Genomic DNA, 16730 nt, shown 5'->3' on the forward strand with positions numbered 1-16730 from the left:
ACTTAAGCACTCTAATAACTATATATTTATTTTATTAATCTTAATTATTTTTATTGTGTTTATTAAAATTTCAGAATTTATAATTAATAAACATAGCACACATGTCACCATAACTAAATATATTTTTGTTGGAAAATTAAGAGAAATAGAGATTGCATGAGATATATGTTGACACTATCCTCAAGAGTTTATTCGCAAAAGACATGAAAACCCCACAGGATATAACAAACTCTTCCAACCAGTTGGTTAGGATTCAAATCGTGGAAAAATAATATATCTCTCTATACTTAGGTTATCATCTATATATAAGAGAATATCTAAGGCTAAACGTTTTGAAATTTGAAAGTTATAATGTTAGAATTTATGATAGCAATTATAATTCAAATAAAGTAATGAATTGTATTTCAAATTAATAATAACCATAAATGCCCAATTGATGCCATCCCGAAATGTAACATTAGAATTAAATATAGAAATAAACCTTATGAGAAATTAAGCTTTCAAAACTCCTTAAACAATTAAGGAAATAATATAAAATTGAAAATTATAATTAATTAGAGAATCTATCAGTTAAGAATATTGATAATAAAAAAAACTTTTGAAATATCTTTAAAATATTCAACAATACCACACATATTTCAAAAAGTTTTTCAAAAACATTTTAAAAAATCAATTTTATGAGTTAATATTTTTAGTGTAATGCATTGAATCTGGTACCAATTTTCCCTTTTATATAAATTGTTCATAATAATATTTTTAATACATATCTAACATTATTTTGTACAAACTTTGTTAATATTAATATCAATATAAGTAATAATATTATTTGTATAATAATAATATTTTTAAACTAATACTATAATTAATCGATTTTTTATATTTTTATATTATTATTATAATTTTTAAAATATATTATTATTAATCTTCAATTGACACATTAAAAAAATAAGAAAAAAATAATATGAAAGATGAAATTATATTTTAAAAGGATATTAAGGTAATTTATCTAATTAATAAAGGCAATTTTGTCTTTTCATAAAAGTTTAAACATTAAAATTATTTTTTAATAATCCCACCCCTCAAAAAGACACCGAGTTGGAGGGTGGGATGTGAGGGGTTTGGAGGGGTGAAGCACCCATCCAAACTTCTCCTCTGCCTCCTTACTCCCCCAAGCAGGTCACACTTCCCAACTCCTCCGTACCCCTCCAAAAACCCCAACCAAGCAAGGGGTTAACCTATATTAGAGTTCTATTAATCACAATACAACCCTCACAATTCTTCGCTATTGATGTTGTTTTGTGCTAATTAGCTATGAGTGTGCATAGTAATTTATGAATGCTCTAGAGATATTATGCCAAGATCTCATGCAAGCTTCTTCACTTGTCACTCACATATCATCAAGTTTATGCTACAATTCATACACCACCCATAAGGAATATGAATTTCATTAAAAGCATTTAAGCTTATCCTCTCCATAGTGCAGTCTATCATTTTTCACACCATAGGATAGGACAAAAATTAGTTCTAGCAGAGTTAACAAGTGACTTGTTTTTACCCATATGAACCTTCTTCATGGGATCTTCTATCACAAAGTTTGGGTTACCATCACTATTAATTTCAAATTGGCTTGAGTCCCATTCCCCTCTATGTTTCATATATTAGTTTCCTTCCCAAAGGCTTAGTTAGAGGATTGACCAAATTTACTTCTGACTTCACATAATCTATGGATATAGTTCTATCTTTTAGCAGCTACTTAATAATGCACATTATGCCTGAATCTTATATGTTTGTTTTTACTGTTGAAGGTATTATTCTTTGCAATGGCTACTGTCGCTTCGCAATCACAATATACCGATATTGATGGTGTTGGTTTTATTCCTGGTAGACTATTAGCTAAGAAGTTTCTCAGCCATTCTACCTCATTGCTAGCCAATTATAGAGCTATAAACTCTAATTCCATAGTAGATCTAGTGATTATGTTTCGTTTGGAAGATCTCCAAGTAATTGCACCACCACCAAGACTGAATACATAACCACTAGTGGAATTTGTTTCATTTGAATATGAGATCCAGTTCACATCATTGTATCCTTCTAATATAGCAAGAAATCTACTATACTCAATATTATAATCCTGGTACCTCTAAAATATTTCATGAGTCTAGTAAGTGTAACCCAATGATCGTGATTAGGATTTTGTGTGTATCTACTCAATCTACCCATAGCATATACTATGTCAGGTCAAGAGAAATTCATCAAATGTAATAAGCTCCCAATAATTTGGGCATACTCAGATTGGGCTACAGGAGCACTTCTATTTTATTTTAATTGAGTGTTAGAATCATAAAGGGTACTCAATGGTTTAAAGTTAAAATGACCAAACTTCCTAAGAAGCTTCTCGACATAATTTTCCTAAGATAATATTATAGTATCACCCATCCTTATGATTTTAACACCCAAAATCATGCTTTCTTCACCCATGTCTTCATATCAAACTTGGATGCAAGAAATAATTTAGTATTGTTCACCACCTCATCACAAGTTCCCAAAATAAGCATGTTGCCTACATATAAACAAATAATTACACATTCACCATTCAATGATTTTGTATACACACATCTATCAACCTTAATAAAAGAAAATTCATCGCTAGTCAAAATTGGCCAAATATTATTTGCTTGCCCAAAAATAACACATCCCTCAGGTTGAGTCATATAGATTTTTTCTTCTAAATCAAATTTAAAAAAACTGTTTTCACATCCATTTGGTTAATTACGAGTTTATAAATCGAAGCTAAAGCTATTAAAACTCGAATTGAAGGAAATCTAGTTACAAGAGCAAAAGTATCAAAACAGTCAATGTTTTCTTTTTAGTAAAACATTTTGCAACTAACCTTCCTTTATATTTTTCAATTGAACTATCAGGGTTATATTTTCTTTTTTAAATTCCATTTGAAACCAATAGGTTTTTCCCTTGATGGTAAATCAACCAAGACCCAAGTATTATTTTTTGTGATAGAATCAAATTTGTTTTTAATAGCTTCTTTCCAAAACCGTGAATCAAAAGAAGAAATTTCTTCAGAAAACATGAAAGGATCATTTTCAATTAAATATGTTTAAAAATCATCTCCAAAAGAATTTTCTTTCCATTGTCTTTTACTTCTTATCAAATCTTTATATGATTTTTCACCATTATTGTTTGAAAATTGTTGGGAAATATTATTAGAATTCTCAAACGGTTCATGAGCATTATTTCCAAATTTCAATGGCAAAATACAATAAAAAATTCACCATTTTTTGTCTCTATGATAGTATCACTATTGAGCACATCACTTCACAAAACAAGAAATCTGTAAGCAGCACTATGCTCAGCATAACCTGTAAACATATAGTCAAGTTTTAGAGCCTATTTTCCTTTTCTTAGGATCAGGATACATTACCTTAGCTAAACAACTCCATACTTTTAAATATTTTATATTTGGTTTATAGCCTTTCTATAATTCATAAGGCGCTTTACTGGTTTTCTTATGGGAAGTTCTATTTCGAAGATAACATGCAGTTATCAAAGATTTACCCCAAAGGTTATTAGGTGGAGATGAACTAATTAATAAAACAGTCATCATTTCCTTTAAAGTCATATTTTTTACTTTAGGCTACTCTATAAGATTCAGTTGAATAAGAAGTTGTTTCATGGATTATGCCTTCTTTTTCACAAAATTCATTAAATGAAATGTATTCACCACCCCTGTCAGACCTAATTATTTTAATTTTTCAATTTAGTTTAATTTTCTACTTCTAATTTATATAAAAGAAACATATCAAAAGCTTCATTTTTAATTCTAATTAGATATATTTTTGTATATCTAGAAAAATCATCTATACAGGTCACATAATATTTTTACCACCTATAGTTATGGTTTACTTTAAGTCTCCTCGATCACTATGAATTTAGCCATGTAAATCAGATTCCCATTGTATATGGTGACAGGTCCTTTAAATTAATTTTGAGTCAACACAAACATCACATTAATTTGAACATGCATCACTAATTCCATAAATTAAACCAAGGTATTGCATTTTCTTGATATAAGAAATATTAACATGTTCTAATCTAGCATACCATATATCAATAGAATCAGTCAAGTAAACATAAGAAGATGCATTTCTATTCATAACTTTAGAAATATTAAGTACAAGGACTCCCTGATCACAATAACCTTTGCCCACAAACACATTATTTTGTCATGATAACTTATCAGATTCAAAAGATCTTTTAACTCCAACTTTTCCCAACAGTGCTACAGAAATTAAATTTGACCTAATAGTAGGCACATGGAGCACTTCATTCAAACCCAAGGGCTTGCCAGATGTAAGCTTGAGAAGAACTTTTCCTTTTCCAATAACTGGAGTTGTTCTTGAATCCCCAAGATATATATATATTCCTCTCCATCCCCCATAGGAGTGTATGAGGTAAAAGCATCTTTGTTTTCACAAATATGCTTGGTAGCTCCAGAATCTACCACCCACTTGTTCACATTGGTCACAATATTTGCTTGAGAAATAATTGCAAGAATCACATCATCTCCTTTAGCCAAATTTTACTTTCTCACAAGACACGAAAACTCCCTAGGATATAACAAGCTCTTCCAACAAGTTGGTTAGAATTTAGAATTGTGAAAATAATATAGAAATAAACCTTATGAGCAATTAAGCTTTGAAAACTCCTTAAATAATTAAGGAAATAATATCATTAAAATGATAATCAGTTAGAGAATCTATCAGTTAAGAACATATTGATAATAAAAAAACTTTTGAAATATCTTTAAAATATACAACAATTTTTACTTGAAGACAAAACAAATATTCAACCAAAACAATTGTATCTCAATCTGGTAAGAATCTTTATTATTTTTATCAAAATAAATAAGATTATATTCATTAATTGTAGTTCTTTTACACACCAGCTATTTTTGGTTGATGTTATGGGTTGGTGATTGAAATGATTTGGGATGATGTCATTAAAACATTTTAATATTAGTGTTTTATATATATATATATATATATATATATATATATATATATTACACTTAAATAAATAAATCAATGGGCAATGGAGCTATATTTGAACAAAGATATATGCTTATGTACCTCTGGTACTTTTATTTCTTCATTTGCCCCGAAGCCTAGAACATATTTTCTATTTTTTTACTAATTTTGCTTTCTTTTGCACTCACTTGTTTTTGAAGCTATAAATGTACTTGTTTGTGTTGAGAATTACTGTTTACTGTTTGGTGCAAGAACAAACATATTTTATTAGTAAACTATTGATGGATAGAGTATTGTGGTACAACTTTTCTACATATCTTGATTTGTAACACTTGAAAATGTAAAAACTAAAATTAGATGCTTTTAATTTGTAAATAGAACAAAATTATATTTTGGGGTTCCCTCATGGTCTCAAGATTTCCTTGTGCTATGCTACCAAATACAATAGTCTTTCAAGTAATAAAGTGTATAAGTTGAGTGTCAGCCTCACAAGGACTATTAGTACTAGTAATAATGATCTCCTCCTACTATCTAACGAACCAAAGACTATCATTTGGTTTGAGAAATTGAAATAGAAAATAACTAAATCAACACTAACAGTATCAAAAGCATGAATTAACAAGACAAGTGAAGTGATTCTCCTAAGTGGCTAGTAGGTGAACTAGTCATATCAAGGCAAGAATCGTATCAAGGTGACTATTATGGATTTGACTACTCAATCCCTTTGGGTACACTTTACTACTTGTACGACCCGTGCACTTGCAGCAAGGCAAGAATCGTATCAAGTTTTTGGCGCCAATGCCGGGGACTAGTAACTCTTGAGAAAGTTTTACTTTCTAGTAATTTAGCCATTTTCTTTATTTCAGTTCATCTTTTGTTTTTTATTTTTTGTTTGTTAAATTGGTTTACAGGTGTTCTTGCATGACCAAAAGAAGTTCCTCTTTTACACTTGTAGATCCTGATCCGGAGTTAGAGAAGACATTGCACAGAAGGTTAAGACAAGTAAATCTCAGCGAAACAAGTTCAGTAGAAATTAGTATTGAGATAGATTAGAATGAACAAATGGCCGAAAATCGGCAAAGAAGTATTTCAAATTATGCTAGGCCAAATTTGGAGGGAGTAGGGTCTAGCATTATTCGCCCTCTTTTGACGGGGAATAACTTTGAGCAGAAATCTAATTTTATATAGATGGTGCAGTAGATGTGCCAATTTGACGGATTTCAAGATAAGGACCCGTATGAACACTTGAAGAACTTCTTGAAAATTTGTGACACATTTAAGGCAATGTGGCTGAGGATGCAGTTTGCCTTCAATTCTTTCCATTTTCATTGGGAGAAAGGGCCAAGCAATGGCTAAGTTCCTTATTACTATGTCACAGTTGGTCAAGAAGTTTCTTACCGAATATTTTACTTTGGTAAAGATCACGAAGCTAAAAAATGACATACATTCTTTCCAACAGATGGAGTTTGAAATTTTGTATGAGGCATGGGAAAGATACAAGGAATTGTTAAGGAAGTGCCCTCAACATGGGATTTTGTAGTAGATGCAGATTTAGATTTTCTACAATGGCTTGAACTTGGCTACCAAGCAGATGTTAAGTGCAGCAGCCGGGGGTTCTCTTTGCAGTAAACAACTAACTGAAGCCTCTACTCTTATTGATGATATGACATCAAATGGCTATTAGTGGAACTCAGAAAAAAAATAAAGCCTGTGAAGTCTACGGGAATCTATGAGGTTGATGCATTGACTAGCCTAGCAGCACAGGTGGAAGTTATTGTAAGAGTTTGGATGCAATGCAAGTTCAACCTCAAACACCAGTCATGAGTGTTGAAGCTTGGGTGACCAAAGTAGGGCCGATTGTTCCATCTCATAAAGGTCCTTTTAGCACAGAACAAATAGATTTTGTGGGTCAGAATAATAGGTTCTAAACAACCCTTATAGCAACACCTACAATCTCGGATGGAGGAACCATCCAAATTTCTCTTAGAGCTAATAGGACAAGGATCACAAGGACAGTTCAAGCCATCACAACCTTAACCTGCACCTCCTTGACCACCATATCAGGAAGGAAAGGGGCCAACTCTCAAAACCTTGTTAGCAAGGTACATACAAGAAAATGATGTTTTTCTCACCAGACATGAGGAATTATGAGGAACCAATAAGCATCATTGTAGAATCTAGAACATCAAGTGGTGCTAATCGCCAAAACCCTTGTTAAAAGTCCTCCAGATTCACTCCCAAGCAATACAAAGGTCAGCCCTCGTGAGTCCCTAAATACAGTCACTTTGAGAAGTGGAAGAGAATTGACATCTGCCCTAGGTCAACAATGTGAGAAAGCATCTCCTAAACCTAAAGTGGTGATTGTGAAGGGTACATCCATTGGTGGTAATGTTGAGCAAAGTGAGAGGGAACAAATAAAGGATGAGACCAAGATTCCTAGCTTGCAACCTATCTACCTTATCCGGCTAAGCTGAAGAAAGATCAACAGGATGAGCAGGTTTAAGAAATTCCTTGAAATATTCAAGACCTTGTACATTAATGTTCCATTTGTTGAGACCCTCGCTCAAATGCCTCGCTATTCCAAGTTCCTCAAGGAATTATTGACTAAGAAGAGGAAGCTAGAAGAGGTAGCCACTATTACATTCAGTGAAGAATGCTCTGCCATCATCTCCAAAAGAATCCCCAAGAAAAATAAAGACCCGGTAGGTTTCATCATCCTATATACTATTGGGGGGATGCTTGATCAAATAGCACTTGCCGATCTTGGGGCAAGTATCAATTTGATGCCTTATAAAATATTTCAAAAGTTGGGGCCTGGTGAGCTTAAGCCAACAAAGATGACTTTGCAACTTGCTAATCAATTAGTTCCCACCCTATGGGCATTATTGAAGATGTTCTAGTTAAGGTGGACTGATTCATCTTCGTGGTGGATTTTGTTATTTTAGATTTGGATGACATAGCTGAGGTTTCTTTAATACTTGGGCATCCATTTATAGCCACTTCACATGCTTTGATTGATGTTAAGGATGGTCGTATGGTGTTAAGAGTGGGTGATGAAGAAATAGTGTTCAAGTTGAGAGATGCTATGCACTACTCTATGGATGCTGATGACACGTGTTATGCTTTGAATTGTTGATATTGTGTTTCGGATTTTGTGCTAAACACGTGGGTGAATGATGACTTGTCTCATTTACTGGATGATGAAGTACTGCTTGATGGATTAGTGGAAGAGCTCCACCCCTAATGTAACATTGAAGAGCACGAGAGGGAATTGAAGTTGGTAGACCATTAGATTTGTTAGACTAAGAAGTGGTGGAAGAAATTCGGCGCTAACAAGAAGAGCATTAGTCCACCGACCTCCCCTAGTGCTTACATGTATCCTTTTGGTTTTAAGTGATGGGGAAATTTGCTTGATTGAAACATTAACCCCCTATTCAATTGCTCAAGGTATAGGAAATATTGGGGAATTTGATTCTATGACACCCCATGAGGGCTACAAGGAACATAGAGCTAGTAACATTAAACAAGTGTTTCTTGGGAGGCAACCCAAGTGTTTTCCTATGTTTTTCTTATCTTGGATGCATTTTGGTTTTCTTTAGTTTGTTTTTCTTTGTTTGATTGTTTGCTGCTGTCGGACTTAGTTATTTTTTAGTTCGAATCTTTTTGGGGGCTCTTGAGTGTTCACATTTCTATTCCAAGGCTCCATTTTCAAGCCCGAGGTTGTTCGGGAGTGTATGTGTTATGTTCTGCAAGTTCTCTATTTTTTCTAGACAAGCACTGTCATGCTTGTGGCCGTGCTTTTTGCAGAAGTTATAGAAATTTATATTCAAGAGCAAGTACGGGTGTGCTCTTTCCGTGCTGGTGACCGCACTTGATAAGCATGATCTAGCTACCCCTTGTAGGGTTGTGCTTTATTTTCTGTATTTTGCAAAAATTTTCCAATAAAAAGTACAATCTTAAGTATGACCGTGTTGATGGGGCATTCTCTGGTGAGACTGTTCCCCTTTCGAGCCTTCATTTTTCATTTTTGGTCAGATTTTGGTTATCCTTTCCAAGTTTTTGAGACTATTCTCTTGCGGATTCTCTCTCGTCTGTTTTCTTTCCTTACCACAAGACAAAGTATGATTCAATTTTTGTTTGTAGTCCATGTATAGTGACATTGGCTTCGATAATCTCTTGTATGTCATCATATTGATGCTTTACTTACTTTGAAATGCTTGATCCATTACTGTTAGACTAGAAACCATGCTTCCATGTCCTTTATCTTGCTCGGGAATTTTACTGAGCATGGGCGGGCTTCGCAAGATGTGCGACCGTGCTCTACTCTTTGCCCTAGGTTGTTTCTAGGCAAGCACGACCATGCTTTGATCCCTCAGCACAAGCATGGTCTTTTGCCTACATAGGAATGCTTGTGCTTTTCATTATTAATCCGGCAGCTTACCCCTGCTCTTTTTTGGTAAGCACACCCTATGTTGCTTATGTAGCATGGTTGTACTACAGCTATTTATCCTGTGTATTAACTTATTTATTAACTTTTTATGCAAGATTATGTCAAAATTAAAAGACACATACATCTGGGCCCGTGCCCAAGTGAGCCAGGTGCGAGCACAGTTCTCAAGCCACCCCTATGGGTATTCAGTTTGGTACACCGTCATATCAGTTGTGGTACAACAGGTTGTGTAAGAAGTGCATCGGCAAGTCTTGAGAGATCGATTAGCTCATTCTACATGATGTGGGGCTCAATGATGAGGTTTAAGGGCTTTTGCGGTCAAGAGCTTGGTGACAGCTCTTTTGACATCACATACACTACCTATTGTGAGCGAACATTGGAGTTTCTAGCCACTTTTGAGTTTGAGCGGGGGATGATCAGTTTCAATAAGCTAGGCACCATCCAATTCCAGGCATATGGTTCCATATATCATTTGATCTTAACAGAGTTTTCAGTACATTTGTTATTGTATAATGAGGCATTTACTCAGACCGCAGAGTATGATGGCCTCCTGATTGAGCGACCACTTGGGGAGAGTCTAGAGTCCTGCTGGCATCGATTGAGCACCACCAGTGAATATGGCCCCCATCACGTGAGGGCCACCAGCCTTTGTTCTCCCATGCATAGGTATATTTATCATCTTTTGAGCCACACAATGACAGAATGGAGATAACCCTGGAGTATTGAGCCAGAAGGATTTAGAGTACCTTCTCAGTGTGGTCGATGGGCTCCATCTTCACCTAGGACATGGAGAAACCTTCTCTATGCATCATCAGGAGATTGATCCTAGAGTTACAGTCATATTTGCAGTCATATTTGTGATATGAGGATTGAGGGTGGTAGCATCCTGATCAGCTTGACATCTTCTAGGCTATGAGGATGGTGCAACCAATTAGGATTGCACATGGGACCAGTTATCTTATTACTCCTTCTTCTACTCCTACTTCCCATACTACTCCAAATTCTTGTCCATCCCCTCCAGCTCCTCGCTCCCGTTTGACACCACTGAATTGACCCTCTACCGGCCACACTACACCATTGACAGGTTCACCACTCTACAGGTGTTGGTTGGGCAAGAGCATGATGAGGATCACTGCTCATCTTGGTGTCCAGTTGTCTCCTCCACATTCATCCCCAGTCCTTGCACCAATTCATATGGGGGTCAACACTGCTAACTTGGAGTCTGAGGTATCTGAGTCCTCTGATACCGAGGGTGGAGATGACTCCATAAGCGAGGGAGGATCAACATCACAGAATGAGCCAGCTACTGCTATCGATACTTCTAGTTTTAATAACTTGGATGCCACAGAGTTCGGGTTAGATTAAGTATTATTCAACTATCTATCTTTTCATTTCAGTTTTTATTTTTAGTATTTGTACTTTGTATTTCATTTTTAGTGTGGACTTGTATATTGTGACATAGTTAGCAAGGGGAGTCCCTTGCTAAACTGTCTATTTTACTGCTTTCTGTTTTTCATTTCGGTACTTAATTTTACTTTATTTATTATGTGTTTGAGCTTCATGTTGCACCCTTCTTGCTTTATAGGATATATGTCATGTTTGGAATTTTGAGCTGTTCACGTTGAGAGCGGCATCATCACTCTCTGTGTGCAAGAACCCCTTATAACTCTCCTCAATTATTATTATTTTTTCCTTTATTTGTGTGCTTGCATGGTGTACATTGAGGACAACGTAAAGTTTAAGTGTTGGGAAAAGGGGGGTTATATTTGTATTCATTGTAATGATGCATGACTTAGGACGATCTATGACATATTGTTAGGGATTCATAGGACTAAGGATGACATTAAAGCTAGTGTACTTCATTGTTTTAATTTTTGATACACCCGTGCTTCTAAAAACCCTTTTTAGTTCACTCTTCACCCTAGTTGTGGGCATACTTATCTCCTAGGAAGGATTGTAGCTTGAAGACTCATTCTTTTTCTTGTTTTGTTTAAAAAATATAAAAATAAAAACTAAGTGTGGTTGAAAAGTCAAATTTTAATGAATGCCCTACGGATGTTGTGTAAATAGTTTGTACAAAAGATGGTAGAAAGAGCTATCTCCTTTTGAAGTGTGAAAGCCACCATTGAGTAGTTGGATCTTGGACATTACCGATGTTCACTTGATGACCTATCGAGGGAAAGGTTACCTCTAGGGAGTATGAAGCTGCTACCCAGTTAGTTTTTGTTAAAATAAGGTCTGTTGAGCTAGATTTCTTTTCCAAGGAACATGGGGCACATTGCTAGGGTGAACATACACACATACTGGAGTATGGAGTTTGGGTGAATTTATTTCTTGAGGGAATCAACTGTTTACACACTAGTCTCTAAAGTTCCCTTGTTGTCTTTGAGTTCCCTATCTTTTATGAGATTCAAGGTCATGCACTTATTTTCTTTTCTTATAAGCCAAGTGTTGTTGGTTAAGGACAAGTAAAGGTTTAAGTGTGGGGGTATTTGATGAGTTCATTTTATATAGATATTTTATATACCCTATTGTGAGATTTACTTGTCCTTTTAGCATGTCTTTGTTATAAACCAATGTTATTTGAGGTATGTTTGCTAGTTGTTGTAGATAATTGGGTTTTGGACCAAGAGGAACAAATAGAGACTAATTTTTATTCAAATCATTGTTGAAATGCAATTTTTCAGCACAAGCATGGTCCCAAGCACACCCATGCTAGGAAGCATGGTGGAAGGACTGGCAAATTGAGCCCCGTGCATTTTACTGGAGTCTACATAAGGCTTGGAAGCACGGTTTTGTCTCTCCTAACACTAGAGTGTTGAGGAAGCATGGTCGATAAGCTCAGGTGTGCTTATGCCCGTGCATTTTACTAGAAATCTCTTGGAAATATTAGCACAACCATGAGACTCCTTACACCAACGTGCTCAGTAAGCACGGGCATGCTAAGCCCCATGCATTTTACTAGTTTTTGTGCTTAGGATCACTTCCCAGCATCTGAAGCCTTGCACGGTCATCAGCACAGTTGTCAACACAGCCGTGCTAGAATCAATAAAGGGTTATTTAAGCCCTAAAGTTATATTGGAGGAAAATTTTCTCTCTTTCTAGAGATGTGGGTTAGGGCAACTGTCGACATCATTTAGGGTTGGATTCAAAGTGGAAATAAGCATGGGATAAGAGGATTACCAGCGATGATCATCATTAAGCCTTCTCTGACTTGATTGTGAAGCAAGAAAGGAATCTAATGAATCATATTTGTTTTTCTTATTGATTTTTTATGATTGATTGTAGAACCATGAGAGGCTAACCGTCTTTCAGTGTCCCGGATTATGAACCTTGACATTATGATGCATTGACTTATGCTATTTGATTTGAGTTTCCTTGTGAACTCCCTTTTGTTTATTTGGATTATCTTCTTATGTTTGATTTCAATTGATGTTTAGTATGTTATAAAACTCGGTGGGATTGCCGCTATCTGTGCGAGGGCATTGATGTCGTGTGCATGTCCCCCGTAGTTGCAATTGCAGTCAAGAGTGCATGTTAATCCCTAGATTGATTTCTTGATGTCTAGAGGATAAGCTCTATTCGTCTAGCTAGGGCACATATTAAGGAAGGGGTTGAGTCCGCTCTAAGCCTTGAGTGAAGATGTACGCTATCAAACCCTCTGTAGGTGGTCACCAAGGTCCAAGGAGATGTCCATGTAATCAATAGCACAATCAATGCATTTGTCAAGTGTATTAGTCTGAGACATTGCCTTTCCCATTGCTATCTCTGCAACCCTAAACCATGTCTCTTTCTCCTTTCTTATTTTCTTCTTCTTAAGTAGTTTTGATTATTGCAAATCGAATATTTGAACGGGCTAGATATTAGGAAACAAATGAGTATTAAGAGTTTTTACCAATCCTTGTGGATTCGACTACCTGATCCCTTTGGGTACACTTTACGACATGTACGACCTGTGTTTTTTTGGTTATGCAAGGGGCTTATCATTACTACTTCATTGAAGAAATTAAGAAGAAAGCTTGATTTGAGAGATATATGTTATATTCTATTTTTGCTTGTGATAATCACTTCCTAATCATCTACTAGGAATCAAAATTTCCAAAATAGAATAACACAAGTTTTACTGCACAAAATGTTAGACGTTAAATTAATTTCTAAATAAGTTAGCCTTAGCCTTGATCGAGTCAACTTAACAGTAATATTTGTGTGTGTGTGTGTGTGCCAATTTAAATTATAATATATATATATATATATATATATATATATTGATACAGTGGACAAGCCACTATTTGCACCATTCACCACTTGGGGGCAAGATACTTGAACTTCTGACTTCTCGTGTAGAACTCCCATCTTTACCGTTGAGCTATACCAATGTTGGCTATTATTATATTTTATTATAAAATCAAAATAATATTCAATGCTTAAAAAACACAATATATAATTTCAAGTGAAAAATTCATTTGCGTAAGTTGTTTTATTCATTTTATTTTTAGGATTTTTGAGTTCATGACTTCCATTAAGGACATCCCCAAAATTTAATTACAGTAAATAGTAGTCATAGATACGTCTAATTAAGAAACAAGTGTGAATAAAATGAATGACAACACAAATAAATGCATCTATTTCATTAAAAATACATGTAAGTTTACTTTAATAACGTATAGATTTGACAATAAAATTAACGATGTTCTAAAACTACAAGTGGCATTGTTCTTAACATACTTTTTGTCTTGAGGTATTCAACCATCTTAAGTTCTTTAGAAGAACAATCAATTTGCTCTTCTTTTCGCTTGAAATTATTGCAAAAGAATGTGCTTCACATCCAACCGATGGGCTAACTTTATCCTTTATTGACTACATGAGTTTAAATATCTCCATAGAAATGGAGCCTATTTTGATTAGAGATGAACTTCAAGAATTTCTTTCAATAGAAGAACTATAATAGTCTATTTTAAATCTGAAGACTTATAAAAGTCCAATTTGAATTTAATGAACTGTTAAGTCATGATTTAGAGTTTGATAAATAGCGATGGTCCAATTTGAATTTGGCAGACGTCAGATTCTTGATTTAGAGTTTGATGAACATTAAAGATCCAATTTTGATTAAAGATCCAATTTTGCATTTGGTGGACTATGAATGTCTAATATGAATTTAAATGACTGGGGGAACATTATTTGAAACTCAAGAAACCATAAAGGACTTGCTAGCTTCACATTCAGAGAATACCACCAAACTCCAATTTTGAATTTGATGGATTGAATAAGCTTGATATGATTTGGCTTAATCCCTTAGGTCTAGTTTGAATTTTATAGGTCACAAGGTCCGATTTGGGATTTTATGGACAGTAAAAATATTACTTGAATTTAATGTACCATAAGATCCAATTTAAAACTTGAGCTACAATGGCAGCCAAATTTCTTATTTGGAAAACCTTAAAAGTCTAATTTGGAATTGAAGAACAACAAAGGTCTGATTTTAAATTTAATATATGACTTGTGAAAGTCTAATTTGTATTTGATGAATTGTGAAAGTTTAATTCAAACTTAAGAGATTATGAAATTTTTCTTCTCATTTACAAAACCCTGAAACACTAATTTGGATTTAAGAAATTACAAAAGTCTAATTTAGGATTTGATAAACCGTAAAAATATCATTTAAATTTGGTGAACAATAAAAATTTGATTTGAATTTCATGGATCACAAATGTTTGTTTTGTGATTTATGTACCTTGAAAATCGGATTTGAGTTTGATGGATCATAAATGCTTGAATCAGGATTTATGTACCTTGAAAGTCCAATTTGAATTTTAAGGACCACATGACTTAATTTGAAACCCGCAACCACAAAAGTTTTACTTCAAATTAAGAGAACCTTGAGAGTTCAATTTTAATTTGAAAGATCTTAAAAGTCCAATTTGAATTTTATAGAATACAGAGGTCCAAAATTCGAGTTTATTTCATAGTGAAAATTTGATTTGAATTTGAAGGACTATAGGGACCCAATTTGAAACTAGAGTGATTATGACATTTTGGTTTCATATTTAGAGAACTGTAGTAAAATCTTGATAAATGAATATTTGCTAAATTACTAACCTCGATTAATATTTTTCCAGTCTCAACTCTAGCCAACATGTTAAAATAATAATTTCACTGAATGCATAAGATAATAATAATTTTAAAACTCTTTAGGGCATAACAAAAATAGAAATTAATACTTCATCAAATAAATTTGATAAAGTACCATACCAAATTCATAACATTGAAGTCTTTTTAGACTAATGCTATATTTAAATTTTACTCTTTTCTAAAATTTGGATCTAAATATTTTTTTGTGCATACGAACTAAATTCAATCTTATATTTAAATTTTTATAAATTATATTCCATATTTGGTATATTTTTCACATGTTGGGGTAAATAAATTTTTTGAGGTATTCATTGCTAGAAAAGCCTCTTTTGGAGAAGCATTTGGTAAAACACAACTATCATTTAGATCGTAATAATCATCCAATGGTGTATCCCTTACTCCTAGATAATCTCTTCATTTGTAGGTGATTCTTTTACAATATCATCTTCACAAGAATAAAATACAACACTTAATTATGACTTTTGAAATTTTTGTGTGAATTTGGATCACATTTTTTATTTTTAAATTTTGATAAAAAATGCATAAAGTCTCTCACCAATGTTTTTCCTTATATCTGCATGAATTGCATGCAATTTGGCTCTCTATGTTTCTTTTATCCTTGCTTTCTCAATTTAATTTTAAAGGACAATGAAGGTCTAATTTAGGATTAAATGGCTTGTTAAAATGTAATTTGAATTTGATGGATTGTAAAGGTTAATTTGTGATTTAATGGATTGAAAAAGTCCAATTTTAATTAAAGGATCACAAAACCTAAAACTTGAATGTTTGATTTTGCATTTGAAAAACCTTAAAAGTCCATTTTGAATTTAAAAGATGATGAAAGTTCTTTATTTGGGTTAGAAAGACCGTTAAAGACTTGGTATGAATTTGGAATAACTTGAAAGTTCTATTTATATTCTTATCAAGCTTCTGACCTTAACTATCCTTAAAGCCTATTTGAACTTCAAATGGATCTCGTGAGTGTGAAATTTCAAAAACTTATTATTTGAAGGACTACGAAAGTTCTGGTTTGGCCCTTGAACAAGTTTCAAGCTATAACAAGCCTTATTAGACTTGAAAGACCTTTGAAATAGCAATAGGCCTCTTTG

General features: G+C 33.9%; 1 non-coding gene across 1 annotated transcript; it reads right to left on the reverse strand.

The window, feature by feature from the left end:
* Positions 1-6468: 6468 nt before the first annotated feature.
* LOC120271225 lies at positions 6469-6575 on the reverse strand. Its single transcript, XR_005539845.1, has one exon. It is a non-coding gene; the product is annotated as a small nucleolar RNA R71 (small nucleolar RNA).
* Between the last annotated feature and the right edge of the window lie 10155 nt (positions 6576-16730).

This window comes from Dioscorea cayenensis, chromosome 10 (genome assembly GCF_009730915.1).
Source record: "Dioscorea cayenensis subsp. rotundata cultivar TDr96_F1 chromosome 10, TDr96_F1_v2_PseudoChromosome.rev07_lg8_w22 25.fasta, whole genome shotgun sequence".
NCBI lineage: Eukaryota > Viridiplantae > Streptophyta > Magnoliopsida > Dioscoreales > Dioscoreaceae > Dioscorea > Dioscorea cayenensis.